This window comes from Lycium ferocissimum, chromosome 11 (genome assembly GCF_029784015.1).
Source record: "Lycium ferocissimum isolate CSIRO_LF1 chromosome 11, AGI_CSIRO_Lferr_CH_V1, whole genome shotgun sequence".
NCBI classification, from domain to species: Eukaryota; Viridiplantae; Streptophyta; class Magnoliopsida; order Solanales; family Solanaceae; genus Lycium; species Lycium ferocissimum.
The window spans coordinates 40396122-40417094 of NC_081352.1; the positions used below are offsets into that span (position 1 = coordinate 40396122).

The following is a 20973-nucleotide window of genomic DNA, read 5'->3' on the forward strand; positions in this document are numbered from 1 at the left end:
CGGAGGAATTTTTTGGGGCCCCTAATAAAGGGGAAACCCTACTCTTTACTCTCTTCCTTATTTTTATGGTGGTGTATTTTTATTTGCTTTGTATGACTGACATTTTATCTTTTTGAGTAGTTTATATAAATTCTAGACATTAAGGGGCTTTAGTTTAGAAATGGGTAGTTACACCATTAATTAACTCTACAAGCTTTATTTTTCCTTTTTACATCAAAATGATTTAAAATGCTTATATTATTTACTTCTAGAACCACTGATTTTGTAAAACTAGCATGATTATATATTTTAAGCTAAAGAATCAAGATTTTCTCTAACTATCTTAATACACTTGAAACACATCTTTTTTTTGTAAAAATACCAATCTTGCAATAACTTTACAAATACAATTTGATTTGATAGTGGCATAATTCATATTTCAAATACATAAGAACATTACACATTTCGTTTCTTTTAGTTTATTTATAATTAAACTTTTTATGCAATCACTACTTTACAAGTTTTACTTTAAACAACATTCTACTTCTATTTATAACTTTAGCAATGCTTTCAAGATTACTTTCTTAAATATTAAAATATTATATCTACACACTTAGCCTAATTAATCACAAGTCCGGTCGGTTAACCATTGTTAATGGAACTTAGAGGATGCTTAATACCTTCCCTCTAGGTTAATTGAACCCGTGCCTAGAATCTTTTTGGTTTCGTAGACTTTAAAACAAATAGACTTTAGATAATTACTTTAATTACCTTAGGTGCCCTAATTCACCATAAATAATTAGGTGGCGACTCGTTAACTTTAAATAACTCCGGAATTACCCGGATGTTATAAACTATTTTGACCCCGGTTAAAATAGGGTGTAACACTAATGTGCGCCCATTCGTTGACAAATGTTCCTAACGTGAAACCATCCGCTAAGATGTGTGAAATTTGTATCCCCATGACTAGTCCTCCACAATTGAATTTGTTCACTTGGATTCCAAGTAATGAAGACAGCAAATCTGTTGCCGGAGGTGTTAGAATTTTATTAATTCTAATATGTGGCCCAATTAACGTAAAGCCCATAACTAATATTTAATGAAGAATAAATCTCGTCCGTTAGATCGGTTACTTGATGGACGTACCGGATTAAGTCTCAACTCCTATAAATTGGTCCTCCCTCCACCCATTAGGGTTACCACTTATTCTATACATTTTTTTCCATCACTGACGGCTGTGGTAACGTAAGACTAGGGCAAGGAGGTATAAATCAGTTTACACAATTAACGCTTCCGCTTTCGTGATAATGTCTTCCGCATCATGTATGTTTTCCATATTATCTCCATGTAAGATTATTGTGTTCAAGATCCTGTGTGAATTAACTAATCTTACATGTGGTATCAGAGCCTGGATATTTGAACCGATAATCTTCGTGTAGGAAATTAAAACACATATGATGATGTTTGTATTATTGTGTTAACGGGATCACTGAATTGCTTTTGGACTTACGTTTTCGATTCGTGATAATTGTGTGAAACGATTTTGGCGTTTTGCTATTTCGATATTGCCCTATTATTGGACATATTTATTTTGAATTTATATGTGGCAACATATTTATTTTGAAGTATATAACTCTCTGATTTGGTCAAAATCCTTTAAGGATATACTGGGTTACCTTTTAGCCTCTAAAGTCAATACATCACATAACCTAGTTAAATAAAATTAGGTATAATGTTTACATATGTAATGGTGCTTGGTTTCAACTTAAGTTTAGCCCATTACGTTCACTGCTCAGACAATAAAGTTTCATTCTTTAGTCTTTTGAATGCATTATTTTAATAATTGCAATCCACGTTGTGATAATATTTTATTTCTGGGGCCCTAAAAGAATCTGTTTTGTGCGATTAAGTTGTTGAAGCCATTTGTTATTTATTTTATATATGTTGATATAGTTTTTTAGTCACCAAAGTGGCTAAACTAGTATGTTTAAAATTAACACATACATAATATTTATGTTTATTCGGTGCATGTATCATGTTTATAGTTTGTTAGTCACCAAAGTGACCAAACTAGAATGTTTACAATATTCACAAGCATCCAAAATTTATGATATTTATTTTATGTGTGTGTTTATGTTAATATAGTTTCTTAGTCACCAAAGTGGCCGAACTAGTATGTTTAAGGGGGAAAAAATATATGCATACATAAAATTGTCATTTATCCATTAAACTAACGAAATGCCAATTACTGAAAATAAATGGATAAATGGACTTTCACTATTGCTAGAACTTAAAGATTTGCCCAAAGGTGAATCAATTATTCTATGAGTAGTGAACATAATGAGGTAAATTAATATTATTTAATAAAATATGTATTGTATATCCAAAGATGTCGTATATTTTTGATTGAAAATATTTAATTGCCTGTTAAAGCTGAAAATGGCATTTAAATTATGGTAGTATGTCGTAGTATCACCCAAAGGAGAATTACGATATACTTTTATTGTTTTACTGAATCCACATTATTTTCTAATTTGTGAGCATATGTATATCTATTTTGCAGCTATTCCTCTTCATTCGCTTGCTTCATACATTCTTGTGTTCAACGGATTGAACTTCTCGAATGGCATGAACAAGTCAGTTCCACTTAGGTGTAATGGATCTTGACTTGGCTCTATTTGAAAGAAAAACACACGATATTCTTTGATACAAGCGGTGAGGATGAGAAGTCTTTCCATAAAGCATGGGAACGCTCTCTATGATTGAGCCTTATGTTTATGCGAATGACTATTGCCAACAACATTAAGAGTACTATTCCAAAGACAGAAAGTGCCAGGGAATACCTGAAGTTTGTGGAAGAACGTTTTCGTTCTGCTGACAAGTCTCTCGCTGGTACACTAATGGCTGAACTCACAACCATGAAGTTTGATGGGTCGCGTAGTATGCGAAATCATATCATCGAGATGACTAATATTGCGAGCAAGACTCAAGATTTGGGGATGAAAGTGGATGACTCCTTCTTAGTTTAGTTTATTCTAAACTCATTGCCTCCTGAGTATGGACCATTCCAAATTAACTATAACACTATTAAGGATAAGTGGGATGTTAGTGAATTGTCCAGTATGCTTACTCAGGAGGAATCAAGACTTAAGAAACAAGGAGGTCATTCTATTAACCTCATAGGTCAAGGAGCTGGTAAGGAACTTAAAGTGAAGGCCAACAAGTTCAAGAAGAAGAAAGCACACCTTTAAAGTTCCGGGATGCTCGCCAAGGAACTCAAGGCAGATGTGTGTCGTTTTTGTAGAAAGGAAGGACACTATCAGAAAGATTGCCCAAAACGTAAAGCTTGGTTCGAAAAGAAAGGTACTTTTAGTGCTTTTGTATGTTTCGAATCAAATTTAGTAGAAGTTTCTAATAATACTTGGTGGCTTGATTCTGGTGCAACTACTCATGTATCAACTATGTTGCAGGGATTTCTTACGATCCAAACTACAAATCCAAATAAGGATTTCTTGTTCATGGGAAATCGTATGAAGGCTCCAATTGAAGGCATAGGGACTTATCGTTTGATCTTGACCTGGACATCACCTTGATCTATTACAGACTCTTTATGTTCCTTCAGTTTCTAGGAATTTGATTTCTCTTTCAAGACTTGATGTTTCTGGATTTGATTTTAAGTTTGGACATGGATGTTTCAATTTATATAAGAATGTTGTTTTTTATGGTTCTAGTGTTCTTATTGATGGTTTATATAAATTGAAACTCGATAATGTTTTTTCTGAATCCCTTCTTGCTATACATCAAAATGTTGGAATTAAACGTAGTTCACTGGATGAAAGTTTTGCTTACTTGTGGCACAGACGTTTGGGTCATATATCCAAAGAAAGGTTAGAAAGATTAATAAAGAATGAGATTCTCCCGAATCTAGATTTTACTGATCTTGATATATGTTTGGATTGCATTAAGGGAAAGCAAACCAAGCATAGTAAGAAAGGTGCCACAAAAAGCATCCAGCTTCTTGAAATTATACACACTGATATTTGCGGACCTTTTGATGTTCCATCTTTTGTTGGAGAAAAATATTTTATCACTTTTATCGATGATTTTTCACGTTATGGATATATCTACTTTTGAAAGAAAATATCAAGCAACGGACGCCCTCAAAGTGTACGTCAATGAGGTTGAAAGGCAATTAGATAGGAAAGTGAAAAACATTAGGTCATATAGAGGTGGTGAATTTTATGGAAAATACAGCGAATCGGGACAATGTCCAAGTCCATTTGCAAAGTTTCTCGAGGAACATGACATATGTGCACAATATACTATGCCAGGAACTCCTCAACAAAATGGGGTTGCAGAAAGGCGTAATCGGACACTTTTGGATATGGTTAGGAGTATGATAAGTAATTCCTCATTACCTATATCTTTGTGGATGTATGCTCTTAGTACAGCTGTGTATTTATTAAACAGGATTCCTAGTCAGGCAGTTCCAAAAACTCCTTTTGAATTGTGGACTGGAAGGAAACCTAGTTTAAGGCATCTGCATGCATGTTTGGGGTTGCCCAACGGAGGCTAGAATTTATAATCCACATGAGAAGAAATTAGATTCTCGAACAGTAAGTGGTTACTTTATTGGTTACCCAGAGAAATCTAAAAGATATAGGTTTTACTGTTCAAGCTATAGCTCAAGAATTGTTGAAGCTGGTAATGCACGATTCATTGAAAATGGTGAAGTTAGTGGGAGTGTCGAGCGACAAAGTGTGGAAATAAATGAGGTAAGGGTTAATGTTCCATTGCCCATGAATGTGCCTACTTCCACACCAATAACAAATATTGTTCCCGTTGTCGAAGAACACTTTGACAATACTGAACAACATTTGAATGAAACACTCCAGGAAGGAACTAACTCACAAATATCTTACGCAAATGAACCACAAATAGTGCCATTGAGAAAATCTCAAAGGGAAAGAAAATCGGCTATTATAGACGATTATGTGGTTTATTTACAAGAGCTGGATTTTGACATTGGACTTAATAAAGATCCGGTTTCATTTTCACAAGCCATAGAAAGTACTGAGTCTGACAAATGGATTGATGCCATGAAAGAAGAGTTAAAATCAATGGAATACAACAAAGTCTGGGATCTCGTTGAATTGCCAGAAAGTTCTAAAAGAATCGGGTGTAGATGGGTCTTCAAGACCAAGCGCGATTCAAATGGCAATATTGAACGATATAAAGCGAGACTTGTTGCCAAGGGTTATACTCAGAAATGAGGCATTGATTATAAAGAGACCTTTTCACCGGTCTCAAAGAAAGACTCGTTAAGAATTATTATGGCTTTGGTGGCTCATTATGATTTAGAGTTACACCAAATGGATGTGAAAACCGCTTTTCTTAATGGAGACCTCGAGGAGGAAGTTTATATGGACCAACCGCAGGGTTTCGAAATTAAAGAAAAATGTCAAATGGTGTGTAAATTAAAAGAAGTCAATATATGGACTCAAACAAGCCTCACGACAATGGTATATAAAGTTTAATGATACCATAACATCTTTTGGATTTAAGGAAAACACCGTTGATCGGTGTATATACCAAAAGATCAGTGGGAGAAAGTTTATATTCTTAGTCCTATATGTTGACGATATTTTGCTTCTTTGCTAATGATTTGGGCATATTACGTGAGACGAAAGATTTTCTCTTTAAGAATTTTGAAATGAAAGATATGGGTGAGGCATCCTACGTGATAGGGATAGAAATATTCCGTGATAGATCACAAGGACTATTGGGACTGTCTCAGAAAGGCTATATCGAAAGAGTTCTTGAGAGATTTAACATGAACAATTGTTCAGCAGGAGTTGTTCCAATTCAAAAAGGGACAAATTTAGTCTCATGCAGTGTCCAAAGAATGACGTAGAACGAAAAGAAATGGAGTCAATTCCTTACTCTTCTATTGTTGGAAGTTTGATGTATGCTCAAACTTGCACAAGACCGGATATTAGTTTTGCGGTCGGAATGCTGGGAAGATATCAGAGTAACCCGGGAATTGATCATTGGAAAGCTGCAAAGAAAGTTTTGAGGTACCTGAAAGGAACGAAGGATTACATGCTCACATATGGGAGAGATCCAACAGTTTGGAAGTCATTGGATACTCGGATTCGGATCATGGTGGATGTGTTGACACTAGAAAGTCCACTTTTGGTTACTTGTTCCTATTAGGCGAAGAAGCAATACGTGGAAGAGTGCTAAGCAATCCGTCATTGCTACATCCACAATGGAAGCGAGAATTTGTGGCATGTTTTGAAGCCACTGATTCATGCATTATGGGCGGAACTTTATTTCAAGACTTGGGGTTGTTGACACCATTACCAAGCCGTGAAAATTTATTGTGATATCTTCTGCACAATATTCTTCTTCAAGAACGATAAGTACTCCAAAGGTGCCAAACATATGGAATTAAAGTACTTTACCGTCAAGGATGAAGTTCAGAAACAAAAGGGTGTCACTTGAGCATATTAGAACTGATCTCATGATTGCAGATCCGTTAACGAAAGGTTTACAACCAAAGACATTTAAAGAACATGTACATAGAATGGGTCTTGGTTGTACTTATGATTAATGTTTTTCTTTATAATGTTTGACACTCTGAGCTCAATTATGTGTTTCTGATATACATTAGTGAATTTCCTGTTTCTCATAATGGTGTACACATTATTGTTTTGAGATATTACAGGATGAGTCTCAATGAGACATTATTGTGGACCATAATATTAAATGTTTTATAGCTTATGAACCCAGTATGATAAGTTGCTAATGTTGTAGTATATGAAAGGGAGTATGTAGCACAAAATTATGTATAACCGCCATAACTCGCGTTAGTGGTTTGTTATATTATGGTATGTATGATGGACGTTATGTAAGAGATTTATTTTATGCGCAACTAATGTTTATGTTGTTAAATATTAGTGTTATGTGGTCATTGGGCCAAGTGGGAGAATGTTAGAATTTTATTAATTCTAATATGTGGCCCAATTAATGTAAAGCCCATAACTAATATTTAATGAAGAATAAATCTCGTCCGTTAGATCGGTTACTTGATGGACGTACCGGATTAAGTCTCAACTCCTATAAATTGGTCCTTCCTCCACCCATTAGGGTTACCACTTATTCTATACATTTTTTTTCCATCACTGACGGGTGTGGTAACGTAAGACTAGGGCAAGGAGGTATAAATCAGTTTACACAATTAACGCTTCCGCTTTCGTGATAATGTCTTCCGCATCAGGTATGTTTTCCGTATTATCTCCATGTAAGATTATTGTGTTCAAGATCCTGTGTGAATTAACTAATCTTACAGGAGGAACACGCCATGGAAGAAGATCATCGATAAGCTCAACGTTATTGAGTCCTTCGTGGAGAAATTCAGCAAGATCCGCGTTGACTTTGGTTTCAACATACTCAACACCTTCATCATTGCAGTGAATTGACAAGTCATCTTTTCTATATCTCCCTGCTAGAGGGTAAAATTTGGCCCAAAGATTTTTTCAACTTATCACATCTTTCGGTATTTTCTGCCCTGTTCCACTCACTGCTCGGCAAGTAGTGGAACAGTACTGGTACATATATAGGCGGAGCCAGCTGATCAAACAACGAAAGCTTGAGACTCTGAAGATGATTCGGGGTAGGAGTTGAAGGCTTTAATGTTTTTCTTATCTGGATTTTAGTCTCCAACTTAGCCATTTGGATTCGCTTGACGGTCAGTTTGTTCACAACTGCTGTTGAGGTAAAAGATAACCCTGAATTTTGCTTAATGGAAAACATCCGGAAACGAAAAGGAGCAAATATCCTGGACTAAAGTTCCAGTTGATTTATGAAATTTCAAATTGGTCGTATAGTTTTCATAGTTAACTGGTCCTCTTATAGAGGCTTCGGCCAACGTTTGAATACATTATGCATTTTGTGAGTTAACATGCATTAGTTTATTGCCGTCAACAAAACATGGCATTCTAAATTTCATAAATAATTTAGGTGTCTTAACCAATACACTTCTGAAGACTTTATTGGAAAGCATTTACCTAGCATGACTCGAGAGTAATGGGATTTTTTTTATACCAATAATTTCCTAAGCAAACTGAGAATAGCTAGTGATTTGCTTGATTAAGTGCTAATAATGATGTATATATGTAGTTAATGTTTGAATTTATGACAACTGCATTAATGTGAAGCACCAAGTGATTTATTGAATTGTGTTGACTATTTCATCTAAAAGTTTAAGAAGTTCCACCTGCTTGGCCCATGAAAAAAAAAAGCTCGCACGTGAGGGGCGTGTTGAGAATATAATTCAATAATAAAAGTGTGTTCTGATACCATATTAAATTTTGTAATAATCTCATCTAAAAGCTTAAATGGTCACACACTTAAACATGGTTATGGGTCTACGAGTGACTAATTTAATACGTAGCCATTTGATGTTGTTTTTAATATATTCCTTATCTAAGGAAAGTCAATGATCATACTCAAAATCTTTCTTGATTTCTTCTTCATTTGGTTTCTTATACTCTCTCTGTTTCAATTTATGTGAACCTATTTCTTTAGTCCGTGCAAAAAAGAATGACCCCTTTCTATATGTGGAAACATTTTACCTTTATGCAATGATTTATAGCCACACAAAATATATGTAACTCATTTAACTCCACAAGTTCAAAAGTCTTATCTTTTTTCTTAAACTTCTTGCCCAATCAAATGGGTTCACATAAATTGAAACGAAGAGGGTAGTATCTAACAATCGTAAAGAGATATTGTTGATAGTTTACTGCAATGGAGAAATCAAAGAGTTTAGAAAACAGAACCGAAGAGAGAAAAGGCTTGGAAGCATGAAAAAATCGACTTTTCTTAAAAAAATAGTGTGTTACAAGAAAAAATATTTTATTACAATAGGAAAATCAGAGATTGTTGAACTGAAATTTAAGAAGAAAGCCATCTTAATTTCTGCCATGTCTGACACAAATAGGGGCAGAGCTAGGGGGTAGGAAGCGACTTAAGTAAAATCCATTGATTTTGCTTCAAACCTCGTATTTATCTTTAAGAAATTATTAATTTAAAATTTAGTAACTCAAAAAGATTAAAATGGCAAACCATAAATTTTCAAATTCAGGCTCCATGAAGGCAAAAGAAAAAGTTTAAAAATTATTAATTTAAAATTCAGTAACTTGCAACTCGTTAGGCTTGATATCTTGCTTCAAAAAGAAAAAGTGATGGTGAATTGCTTCAGAAATGGTGCAAAGATCTCCCCATGTTCTGTCCAAATTGCAGTGAACATGGCTATGGAGTTGATTTAGTTCCACAAATTAGATCTGGTCATGTTTGAAATCTTAGCCTGCATGTTTTTATTTTCAACCATTTATATTTGCTTAAAATATGGTGTACGGCAATCTATTTTTCCTTTAGAAATTCGAGCTGGCCACGTTTGAAATCTTAACCTCCGTCTTTTTTATTTCAATCATTTACTTTAAACTTTTAATCGGCCCTGTGAGGGGTCTTTCTAATTTTCTTAATCAATTAATTTGACTTACTTCCATTACAAAATGATATCATAGTAATGGAGGAAATCTGTGATCTTGTCGGGTATTATGCTTGGATAACAGATCGTCAATTCCGTTGCTTATACCCTAACCCTCGGTTTTTCGCCATTGCACGGAAATTGTGGGTATTAAATAGAGGAGTTAACGGTAAACACACTTAAACTATCATTTATCGCAAATTTCATATCTCAATTATCCAATATTCCATTTACCTACCTAAACTGTCACGCCTTTTGGATGAAAACACACCTCGATGTTAGGTTGGCCTTCGCGCGCCTGTTGTTGGTTGTTTTTAAATATTTGGCCCACTTAGCATAGAAGTGTTTTAATACAAAAGGAGCAACTAACCATAGAGGTGTGCTTTAATACAAAGGGAGCAACTTAGCATAGAGGTGTATTCTAATACAAAAAGAGTGATCGTTTAGGTAGGTAAGAGAACAATGGACAGTTGATGTAGGTAACTCGCGAAAAAGTGATAGTTTAGATGTGTTTTATTAACCATTAACTCTAAATAGAGTGAATAGGTTAGAACCCCTCTAAACCATCACCATTCCACTAGTTTTATACCTAATTATTAGGTGTTCCTGTTACCCCGTAGACTTAATTCCCTTTAGATTAAAAACTTCGCTTGAATATGTGGCAAAATTTTAGGGATAACTTGTTGAGAGGTGCGTAGATGATGAAAAAAAGTCTTAAAAGTGAGTCCAGGTGGCACAATAAGTTCGTGGTAGTTCAGGGGATTCTGCCTAATAGTTTAGGAATGAAACTCGCAAAATGTTGTCTATTTAAAAAAATCCACGTGTACTGTCACTTGAAACTCTTTGGAGGAGCTTGAAGAGCGTAATGTTCCCGTAGCATGTCATATTCCTCCGGTGGTATTTAATATGAGTTCATGGTAGTTCAGGGGAAATCTATGAACACCCAATAGTTTAGATATGAAACTTGTAAGGTGATAGTTTAGGGTTTTATTAAGGCATATTACATACACAGGCCTTCAAACTTTGTCTCAGCTGGCAAGTGTGCCCTCTAACTTTGAGTGTGTACAAGAAAGCACCTCAACTTATCTCCACTTAATTAAGCACCTCAACTTATCTCCACTTTGTCAGTTGGACACTCCAACTTACAAAATAATCATCTAAGACACCTCTAAAATTTATGTGCCACGTCAATGCCACGTTAGCATTGGTGTTTACATGTTCAAATTTTATACAAGTTGAGGTGCCTACTTGTGCACATCTAAAGTTGGAGGGCATACTTGCCAGCTCAGGCCAAGTTTGAGTGTTTGGTTATGTATTATGCCTTTTTTAAACCTATTCACTCTATAAAATATGCAAGGAAATGGACACGAATAATGAGCGAAAATGGACAATGTTCAAGTCATAGTAATATCATCTTGTGCTGCCAAAGTAATTACTCTATTGGTGTGTCTATGGAGAGTTCTGAACTGGGTTTGGTTCAGACCAAAGAAGGTGGAGAAGTTACTGAGAAAACAAGGTCTAAAAGGAAACTCCTAGAGGATACTGTATGGAGACATCAAAGAGATTTTTGTGATGATTAAGGAAGCTAACTCAAAACCCATGAGTCTTTCTGATGATATAGCACCAAGATTGGTACCTTTCTTTCTTGAGACCATCAAGAAACATGGTATGTTTTTACAAATTTCTCATTCAGTTCCTTTACTGATAGCAACTTAATTGACTGAATAATTTGAATACTCTTTCTTTTATGAATTTTTCCAGCTGAGTTAGACAAAGAGTGATTCAATTGCTGTGTCTTATTTGATGAAATTGGATTATATAATAGTGTAAGCTTGTACTTAAATATTCACTTTAAACCCCTCAACTTTGGTTGTAGGCACTAAACTTAAAAGACTAAAGAAGATTAAAACATGCATGATTTACACTGAACTCTGACCTTATGCCTAGAAGCATTTTGCAGGGTATGGTTTGATTAACTTTTCCAGAAATAAAACAAGTTAAAGCTTCTGTTTGGTCTAGATTATCAAAATAGATTCTTTTGTTCAAATAAAGGATATCTGATAATTCTTAAATAATCATGTTTTAATTCTCTTGAAAGAAACAGTTTGTCATTAGCATTACAATTTGACTTTTTTGGTTCAGTAATCACCGGATGGTTTTTACTAATGAAACTGATTTAAGGAGAAGAACAAATTATATCAGCTAAGTTATCCAAATTAAACCGGGCCTTATTCTACTTGTGAATGCTGTCAGTTTTCTTTGTAAGATTAGGTTTAAGAACATGTGATTTGAAGAAGTTGCATGGTGTGTTCTTGTTTCCTAATCTATTTATCTTTCAAAAGCCATGTTAGTTTCATTTTATATGTCGAATAGATATCTATTTTCAATTTGGAGTAGTTAAAAGGGAAACATCTGTTTGCAGGGAAAAAAATCTTTTATATGGTTTGGTCCAGAACCGCTGGTGTTTATCATGGACCCTGAACTTATAAAGGAAGTATTCACCAAAAACTTTCTATATCAAAAGCCTCATAGAAGTCCATTAGCCAAGTTTCTGTTACAAGGACTGATAACCCATGAGGAAGACAGATGGGGCAAACATAGAAAAATCATCAATCCTGTTTTCCATCTAAAGAAGCTAAAGGTTTGCAACTGCAATGATTCTGTTTGAGTTGTCCTTTTCTGTTTTATTTTCATTTGAACATCAACTTACTTGTGATTCTTTCTTCATGTATTTGTTCGGAGCAATGCATCTTGTGTTTCAGAATACAAAGTTTATTACAGGAAGTGTCCCTTCATTGAGTTTTTTCTCTTAACCATTTCTTAAACAGTATATGGTTCCAGCTTTTTGTTTGAGCTGCACTGAGATGCTGTGCAAATGGGAAGACATTGTTTCAGTTGAGGGGTCACATGAGATAGATGTATGGTCTCACCTTCAACAACTGACTAGCGATGCGATCTCTCAGACAGCTTTTGGCAGTAGCTATGAAGAAGGTAGAAGGATATTTGAACTTCAGAAGGAACATGCTCAGTATTTTATAGAAGCTGTGCACTCGGTTTATATCCCACGATGGAGGTAAAATGATTTTTTTTTCTACTATAGTCATAGTACTCCTATTCAAAGTTCATTGGGAAGTGCAACATAATTCTCACTCTCATGTTCGATAATTTATTGATGCATATTGCTTTTCCTTTTTTGATTTCTTGTATATTAAACTATTTCATAGGTTTTTGCCAACAAAGAGGAACACAAGAATGAAGGAAATTGAAAAGGATGTTCAGACCTCAATTAGAGGTATTATTGATAAAAGAGTGAAGGCAATGAAAGGAGGAGAGGCGAAAAATGAGGATCTACTTGGCATATTGCTGGAATCATTTTAAGGAAATTGAACATCATGGAAACAAGGATTTTGGAATGAGCATTGAAGAAGTCATTCAAGAATGCAACTTATTCTATTTTGCTGGCCAAGAGACTACATCTGCATTGCTCGTATGGACTCTAGTTTTGTTAAGTAGACATCAAGATTGGCAGGCATGGGCCAAAGAAGAGGTGTGGCAAGTATTTGGGAGTCAGAAACCAGATTTTGATGGATTGAATCATTTGAAAGTTGTAAGTATTATTGCTAGTTGGTTCAACTGCTCAGCGTGGATTGTCTGGTTGTTTTTGCTACTAGGTGGTGCTTAAATTTGACAAGATTGCATTTTAGTTCTAGTGTTTGATACTGGACTATATGTACTTAAAACTCTAGATCCCATTAAAGACAACTCATTCTCCCAAGAAAGGGGGATGAAATGTAGATTTCTCACTTGCAGACTAGTTGCGAGCTGAATGAGTACTTCACTAGGAATAGTTTGGGCACAAAACTTCTGTCAAGTCTTTTTTTTTTTTTCATACTATCTATATCTGATGGAGGAGAACTTTTTGACGCAGGTGACAATGATCTTGTACGAGTCTTTAAAGCTATACCCCCCAGTAATGTCAATTACCCGGCGGCCTAATGAAGACACTGTATTAGGAGATGTATCTCTACCAGCGGGTGTGCTACTCTCCTTATCAGCGGTCTTATTACATCACGATGAAGAGATATGGGGTGAAAATGCAAAGAAATTCAATCCTAAGAGATTCAGAGATGGAGTCTCAAGTGCAACAAAGTGTCGAGTCACATTTTTTCCATTCACCTGGGGTCCCAGAATATGCATCGGACAAAATTTTGCCATGTTAGAAGCAAAGATGGCTTTGGCTATGATCCTACAACGCTTCTCCCTCGAACTATCTCTATCTTATATGCATGCTCCTTAGTCCATAATAACGACGCAACCCCAATATGGTGCTCCACTTATTCTGCACAAAATATAGTTTGTACTTGTAAGCAGTGCATGTTATTTATTAGAGTTAGTCCAAAATATTTAATTAAGGCTTGTAGAACTCCAAATGGAACGCCCTTTACAGTTTGCAGTCGTGTGTGGTAGATTGTCGTAATTGTAAATGCAGATTGTTTATTCTAGACTTTTAAGTATTGTGCGCAAATAATGTATGATAAGTACATAGAAATTTCACATCATCAAGTAAAATTTACTTGCAACAAGTAACTTATCGTTATAACTTGATACCATGAGCTTAGAACTTGTAATACCCAATTAAATTGCAATGGTAGTACAATAATTATATACACAATTCTATGTTTTCTACTTTTTCAAATAATTTTACTACTTCAAGTAGATAAGTGCATAAGAAAGAATAAATGAACAAAAAGATATTAGGGATGTCAAATCGGCGAGGTGAATTTTGACCGATCAAAATAAGCTTTGTTAATAAATGAGCGGATCAGTGACCCGCGCAAAAATTACTTGGATTGAAATGAGCTAAGAAACGGGTCATAAACCAACCCATCCAATTCATCCTAAATTTTAATTTCTTTATTATTTTTTTTAAAATTTATTTAAGTACTCAATAATTTTTTTTTATTATGACTATAAAATATGACACCTATCAAATTTAAGAGGAAAAAAATTATAAATATTTTGACAAAATTTTTCATGAACCAATTTTTGAACTACATATGGGCAGAATTAAATAAGTCAAAATGGGCAGATCATTTGACCTATTTTTATGGGCCATTGGAATTCCCTTCTCAATTAGTGCTGAAAAAAAAAAAAAAAAAAACTCGGTACCTCAGATGCTCTATGTTCTGCATTGTAATTCAACAACGTTTTTGGGGTTAAAAAGGAAAATAATCAAAACAAAAAGCTTAGAGAAGGCAGAAACATACTACTCCCTCTTTCCCAAAACGATTTTATTCTTTTCTTTTTTTTTTAGTCCTAAAAAGATTATTTCATTTTTATATTTAAAAACAATTTAATTTTATGAGATAATTTACAGCCACATAAATATTTAAGGCTTATTTTGAACCATAATTTCAAAAGTCTTCCTTTATTTCTTAAATTTTATCTTTTAAGTTAAAAGAGAATAATTTTTTTGGGACGGAGGGAGTAATAATCATTACATTCATATTTTTAATATGATTTATATCGCTGGTACTACTTAACATGGACACACTAGAGACTAGTCCGTATATAAGAGAATGATACCACAAAAGTTTTTTTTTCTAATAAAGTATGACTTTTGAATAAATAAATATGATATCGTCTCAATATATTTATATACCATGTTAGGATTATAATTTTGGGAGCATTTCGAATAAATAATTTTACAGACATGAAAGTAAAAAAAATATGAGCGGGTAATTATTTTATTTCGGGGTAGCAACGTCTTTCCGTAAAGTTTAAATAGGGCCCAGTGATCGTGTCATCCAGAAAAAGCTGTATTTTTTCGTGTCAACACAGAAAGACACAAGGGTGTAATTATTCAATTCTGTGCTGATATCCTGATCCTCAGATTCTTCAACTTTGCTCGTCATTGATGACGACCTTAGCACAACTAGTATAGGTACTACTCTCCCTCTGTTTTTTACTCGTTCTGTATTGACTCGATATACGGAGCCACAAATAAAATGACAACTAATTATTAGTAAGTTCTTCTAATGATTGAAATGAACAAAATATATTTAAAAAATTGTGCAACTACTAAAAATTTCTTAAATTTTTCAACCAATTATTAATAATAAGGATAAAATACATATAAAATACTCCATCCGTTCAGTTTTACTCGTTCATTTTGAACTTTCTATGTTATTTAAGAAATAATATATGAAGTGCATAACTTATCAATGAATTCATCTTAATTGATGCATATTTTTATTAAATTTAAAAAATAATTTAAAATGAGTAATTAATACTATATATAAAACAAATTTTTTTTTTTAATATACTAAAAGTGATAAGTAAAAGTAAAAATTTATTTTTAGAATATTGAATAAGTAAAAGTGAACAGAAAGGGAGTATGTAATAGCCTGTTTGGCCAAGCTCTAAAATAAACTTATTTTAAAAAGTACTTTTTTTTAAAAGTATTTTTCAAAAAACACTTTTAGCGAAAAATAGTTTGTGTTTGGCCAATTAATTAAAAAACACTTTTGAGCAACAATTAGTGTTTAGCCAAACTTTTAAAAAGTATTTCTATTTGTATTTTTCTCAAAAGTACTTTTCAAAAAAATATTTTTGAGCAAAAGCTATATTTTTAGCTTCTGAAAAACTGCTTCTTATTTTCTCCTAAAAACTTGATCAAACACCTTACCTTTTTTCAAATAAATACTTATTAAAAAAATAAGTATTTTTGGAAAAAAAAATAAGCTTGGCTAACCAGGCTATAAGTTTTATTTCTAAAAAATTAAAGATTCTGTGTCTTGATTCAGACCGAATGTTAGTTAGTTTAACCCTTCTAATCCGGATCAAGAAAGTAGCTAACAATTCTATAGAGGAACACAAAGAGGGAATATAAATTATGCAACACGTAAAAAGAAAAAGAAGTCAAGTAGCTAACAATTCTATAGAGGAACACAAGGAGTGAGTGAAAATGGACAGTGTTCAAATCACAGTAACAGCATGTTGGGCTGCCATAGGTATTACTCTAGTGGTGTGTCTATGGAGAGTGTTGAATTGGGTTTGGTTCAGACCAAAGAAGTTGGAAAAGTTACTGAAAAGACAAGGCCTGAAGGGAAATTCTTACAGGATATTGTATGGAGACATCAAAGAGCTTTCTGGGATGATTAAGGGAACTAATTCCAAACCCATGAGTCTTTCTGATGATATTGCCCCAAGATTGGTGCCTTTCTTTCTTGACACCATCAAGAAATATGGTATGTCTTTTTTTTTTTTTGTACATCTCCCATTCATTTCCTTTACTCATAGCAACTTAAATTGACTGAATAATTTGATTACTACTCTTTCTCTTATGAATTTTTTCACATGAGTTGGATAAAGAGTTGTTTCAAGATTTTAATTTGTTCATCCTCCATTAATTTACCCCTTTCTGCCATTCAGTCTTATGTCTAGCATGTTTGGTCAATTCAGAATTTGTTTATGTTAAAAAGTATTTTTTGTCAGAAGTGCTTTTTGAATGAAATACTTTTGGAGAGTAGTCATTTGTGTTTGGTTAATCAATTTGGATAACACTTTTGTCAATACTAAAGTTGCAATTTGTACATGGCCAAGGTTTCAAGTAGTTAAATGTAAAAGTTACTTTTTGTCCGCTTCTGCTACTACTGAAAAACGTATATTTATTTCCCTAAAAGCTTGGCCAAACACTTCGTTAGTTGATGAATTTGGATATATAGTAGGAGTAGTATAGCTTGTACTTAAATCCCAAAAATATGGGGTTTGTTCATTTTCAACCCCCCCTCAGCTTGTTATTAGGCACTAAACTTAAAGAAGATACAAACTTGCTTGATTTAACTGAACTTTGACCTTATGTCTAGGAACAATTTGCAGGGTGTGGTTTGCTTAACTTTTCCAGAACAAAACAAGTTTAGAGCTCTTTGCTAATAATCCTGTTTGGTGTAGATAATCAAAGTAGTTGTGTTTAGTTAAACAAAGGGTTATTTTTAATTCTTGAATAATGAATTGCTTGTAAGGAACTGTTTGTTGTTAGCACTAAAAAATTGGTTTGTTTTGTACAATAATCAAAATGTAGTTCTGGCTAATGAACTGTTTTGGAAAACTAATGATATCACCTAAAGTAATCCAAATTAAACCAGCCTTCATTCTAACTTCAAATGCTTCCACATTTCCTCGGAGAGTCAGGTTTTGGATCATTTCCAGCTCTATTATCTTTCAAAAGCCCTATTAGTTTCAATTTGGAAGTTAATAGGGAATCATCTGCTTGCAGGGAAGAAACCCTTTATATGGTTGGGTCCGAAACCACTGATTTTCATCATGGACCCTGAGCTTATCAAGGAAATATTCACCAAAACCTATCTTTATCAAAAGCCTCATTCAAATCCATTAACCAAGTTACTGACACAAGGATTAGTAAGCCAGGAGGGAGACAAATGGGCAAAACACAGAAAAATCATCAACCCCGCCTTCCATCTAGAGAAGCTAAAGGTTTGTAACTGTAACGGGTTCTGTTTAGGCCATCCGTTTTCTTTTAATTTCATTGAAGCAGCTTGATTGTTATTCTTGTTTGAGGTACTTGCTTGCATCTTGTCTCTTAACCATTTCTTAAACAGCATATGCTTCCAGCTTTTTGCTTGAGCTGTACTGAGATGCTGAGCAAATGGGAAGACATTGTTTCAGTTGAGGGTCCACACGAGATAGATGTATGGCCTCACCTTCAGCAATTGAGTAGTGACGTGATCTCTCGGACAGCTTTTGGCAGTAGCTATGAAGAAGGTAGAAGGATATTTGAACTTCAAAAGGAACAAGCTCAGCATTTTGTCGAAGCTATACGCACGGTTTATATCCCAGGCTGGAGGTTAATTGATTGTCTTAAGCTGTAGCCATATTACTCCTTTACAAAGTTCATTGAGAAATGCAGCATGATCAAGTCTCGCTGTTATGTTTGATTATGTGTTGATGGATGTCTCTTTCACTTTCAAATTTCTTATTTGTTGGACTATTTCATAGGTTTTTGCCAACAAAGAGGAACAGAAGAATGAAGGAAATTGAAAGGGATGTTCATGCCTCAATTAGAGTTATTATTGATAAAAGAGTGAAGGCAATGAAAGCAGGGGAGGTTAATAATGAGGATCTACTTGGTATATTGCTGGAATCTAATTTTAAAGAAATCGAACAGCATGGGACAAGGATTTTGGACTGAGCATTGAAGAAGTCATTCAAGAATGCAAGTTGTTCTATTTTGCTGGCCAGGAAACTACATCGGTGTTGCTTGTATGGACTCTAATTTTGTTGAGTAGGCATGAAGATTGGCAGGCACAGGCCAGAGAAGAGGTGTTACAAGTCTTTGGGAGTCAGAAACCAGATTTTGATGGATTGACTCATCTAAAAATTGTATGTATTCTTGTTGGTTCAAGTTCTCAGCCCTGGAGTTTGTCTGGTTTTATTGCTATACGTGGTCCTTAAATTAGAAAAGAATTGTGTGCTAATTCTGATACCTAATACTAGACTAAATATATCATGTTGCCGCTAGGGAAGTCAGCTTTATATCCATGCTTTCTTGATATTAGTGGAATCCATCTTAGCATGAGCAGGGGTAGGTCCAATATATTGTCAGTGGGTTCGTCCGTACGTTGCTTCAGCTTAAACTCTAAAACAATTTCTATAAAAGGTGTAGTTATATCATGTTCACGTCTATTTTCACAAAAGATAAAATGTGAATACACTAGTATTGTGACAATGTACTTAGACTCTGCATCCTCTTATGAACAGGAGAGATAACTCGCCCTCCAAGAAGGGGGGATGAGCAGTATCTTTCTTATTTGCAGACTAGTCGGAAGCTAGATAAGTACTTCGCGTATAGGAAAGAGTTAGGGACAAAGCTTAAGCTTATGTGAAGTCTCCTTTCATGCTATATTCCATCGGGTACCTGCTAACTCCCGCCAACATAGAAGTACCGGATTATAACTTTGTGGCCCATTTTCATGCTATATATCATTGATGGAGGAGAACCTTTTGTTGCAGGTGACAATGATCTTGTATGAGTCCTTAAGGCTATACCCGCCAGTAGTGTCACTTATGCGGCGGCCTAATGAAGACACTGTATTAGGAGATGTATCTCTACCAGCAGGTGTGCTGCTCTCATTACCGGTGATCTTATTACATCACGATGAAGAGATATGGGGGGAAGATGCAAAGAAGTTCAGGCCAGAGAGATTCAGAGATGGAGTCTCAAGTGCAACAAAGGGTCAAGTCACATTTTTTCCATTTACGTGGGGTCCCAGAATATGCATTGGACAAAATTTTGCCATGTTAGAAGCAAAGCTGGCTTTGGCTATGATCCTACAACGCTTCTCCTTCGAACTGTCTCCGTCTTATGCACATGCTCCTCGGTCCATAATAACTATTCAACCCCAATATGGTGCTCCACTTATTCTGCACAAATTGTAGTTTTACTTATAAGCAGTATCTTGTCTATTTAAAAGTAATGTTTAAGGCTTGTAGAACTGCCAAATGGAACTCCGTCTACACTCGTGTGTTGTAGATTGTTGTAATTGAAAAATCAGATTGTTTACTTTAGAGTTCTAAGTTTGTGCGCAGAGAGTGTATGTTAGTAAATGGGATCTTTGCATAATCAAGTAAAATTTACTTACAAGAGCAACTTATCATAGTAAACTTCATCAGCTTAGGAAAAGAGCAATGACTTGCTATGGCCAATTAAATTGCAATGGCATACAATAATTCTTTCCACAATTCTATTTTGTCTATTGTTTCAAATAATTTCACTAGTAGATAAGTGCATAAAAAGGAAAAGAGGGACAGAACGATTCATGAGCGCAATTCCTTCATGGAAATTTTAAATTTTTCTCCATCTAATAAGAAAAAGTTTCCAAATTCCCTCTTTCAAACTTTTGAGAAAATGACAAAAAATTGCTCCTTGAGTTTGGGAATAGGTTCAAAATGGTCCTGTAAATATAACCCTGAGTAGTTTTGGTCCTTTACGTTTGCAAAATTGAACATTATGGATATTCGTCCCTTAAAACTCTGATCGTAGATTTAACAGGAAATGTAAAATAAAAAAATTAACATGAACTCACAATTGGAAGTACAGTTTTATGAATTTTTGAAGTCTGGTGCAACTTTTTGAGGTATAGATTACACTACTTATTTATATCTTTTTTTTTATCTGTGCTTGGTGGTGCAGTTTTTGGTGTTTGCAATTTCTGAGAGTTGATAGGTTAGCATAGTCCAACCCATACATTAGTGACCATTTTGATCATTTTCTTTTCTCCCCCTGTACCAACGTTTTTCCTTACAGCTTTTTAAATTTTTCTTTTTTTCAATCCCGAACCACATAGGAATTACACAAAGTTTTAGGGGTTACTAAAAACATATACGTGGATCAATTCAAACTTGTGCTGAGGTTTAAT

At 34.5% G+C, this 20973-nt stretch overlaps 2 pseudogenes; both read left to right on the forward strand.

The window, feature by feature from the left end:
* Positions 1–10905: 10905 nt before the first annotated feature.
* LOC132036719 (cytochrome P450 CYP72A219-like) lies at positions 10906–13889 on the forward strand (annotated as a pseudogene).
* Positions 13890–16422: 2533 nt separating this feature from the next.
* Positions 16423–20134, forward strand: LOC132036718 (cytochrome P450 CYP72A219-like; annotated as a pseudogene).
* Positions 20135–20973: the final 839 nt, after the last annotated feature.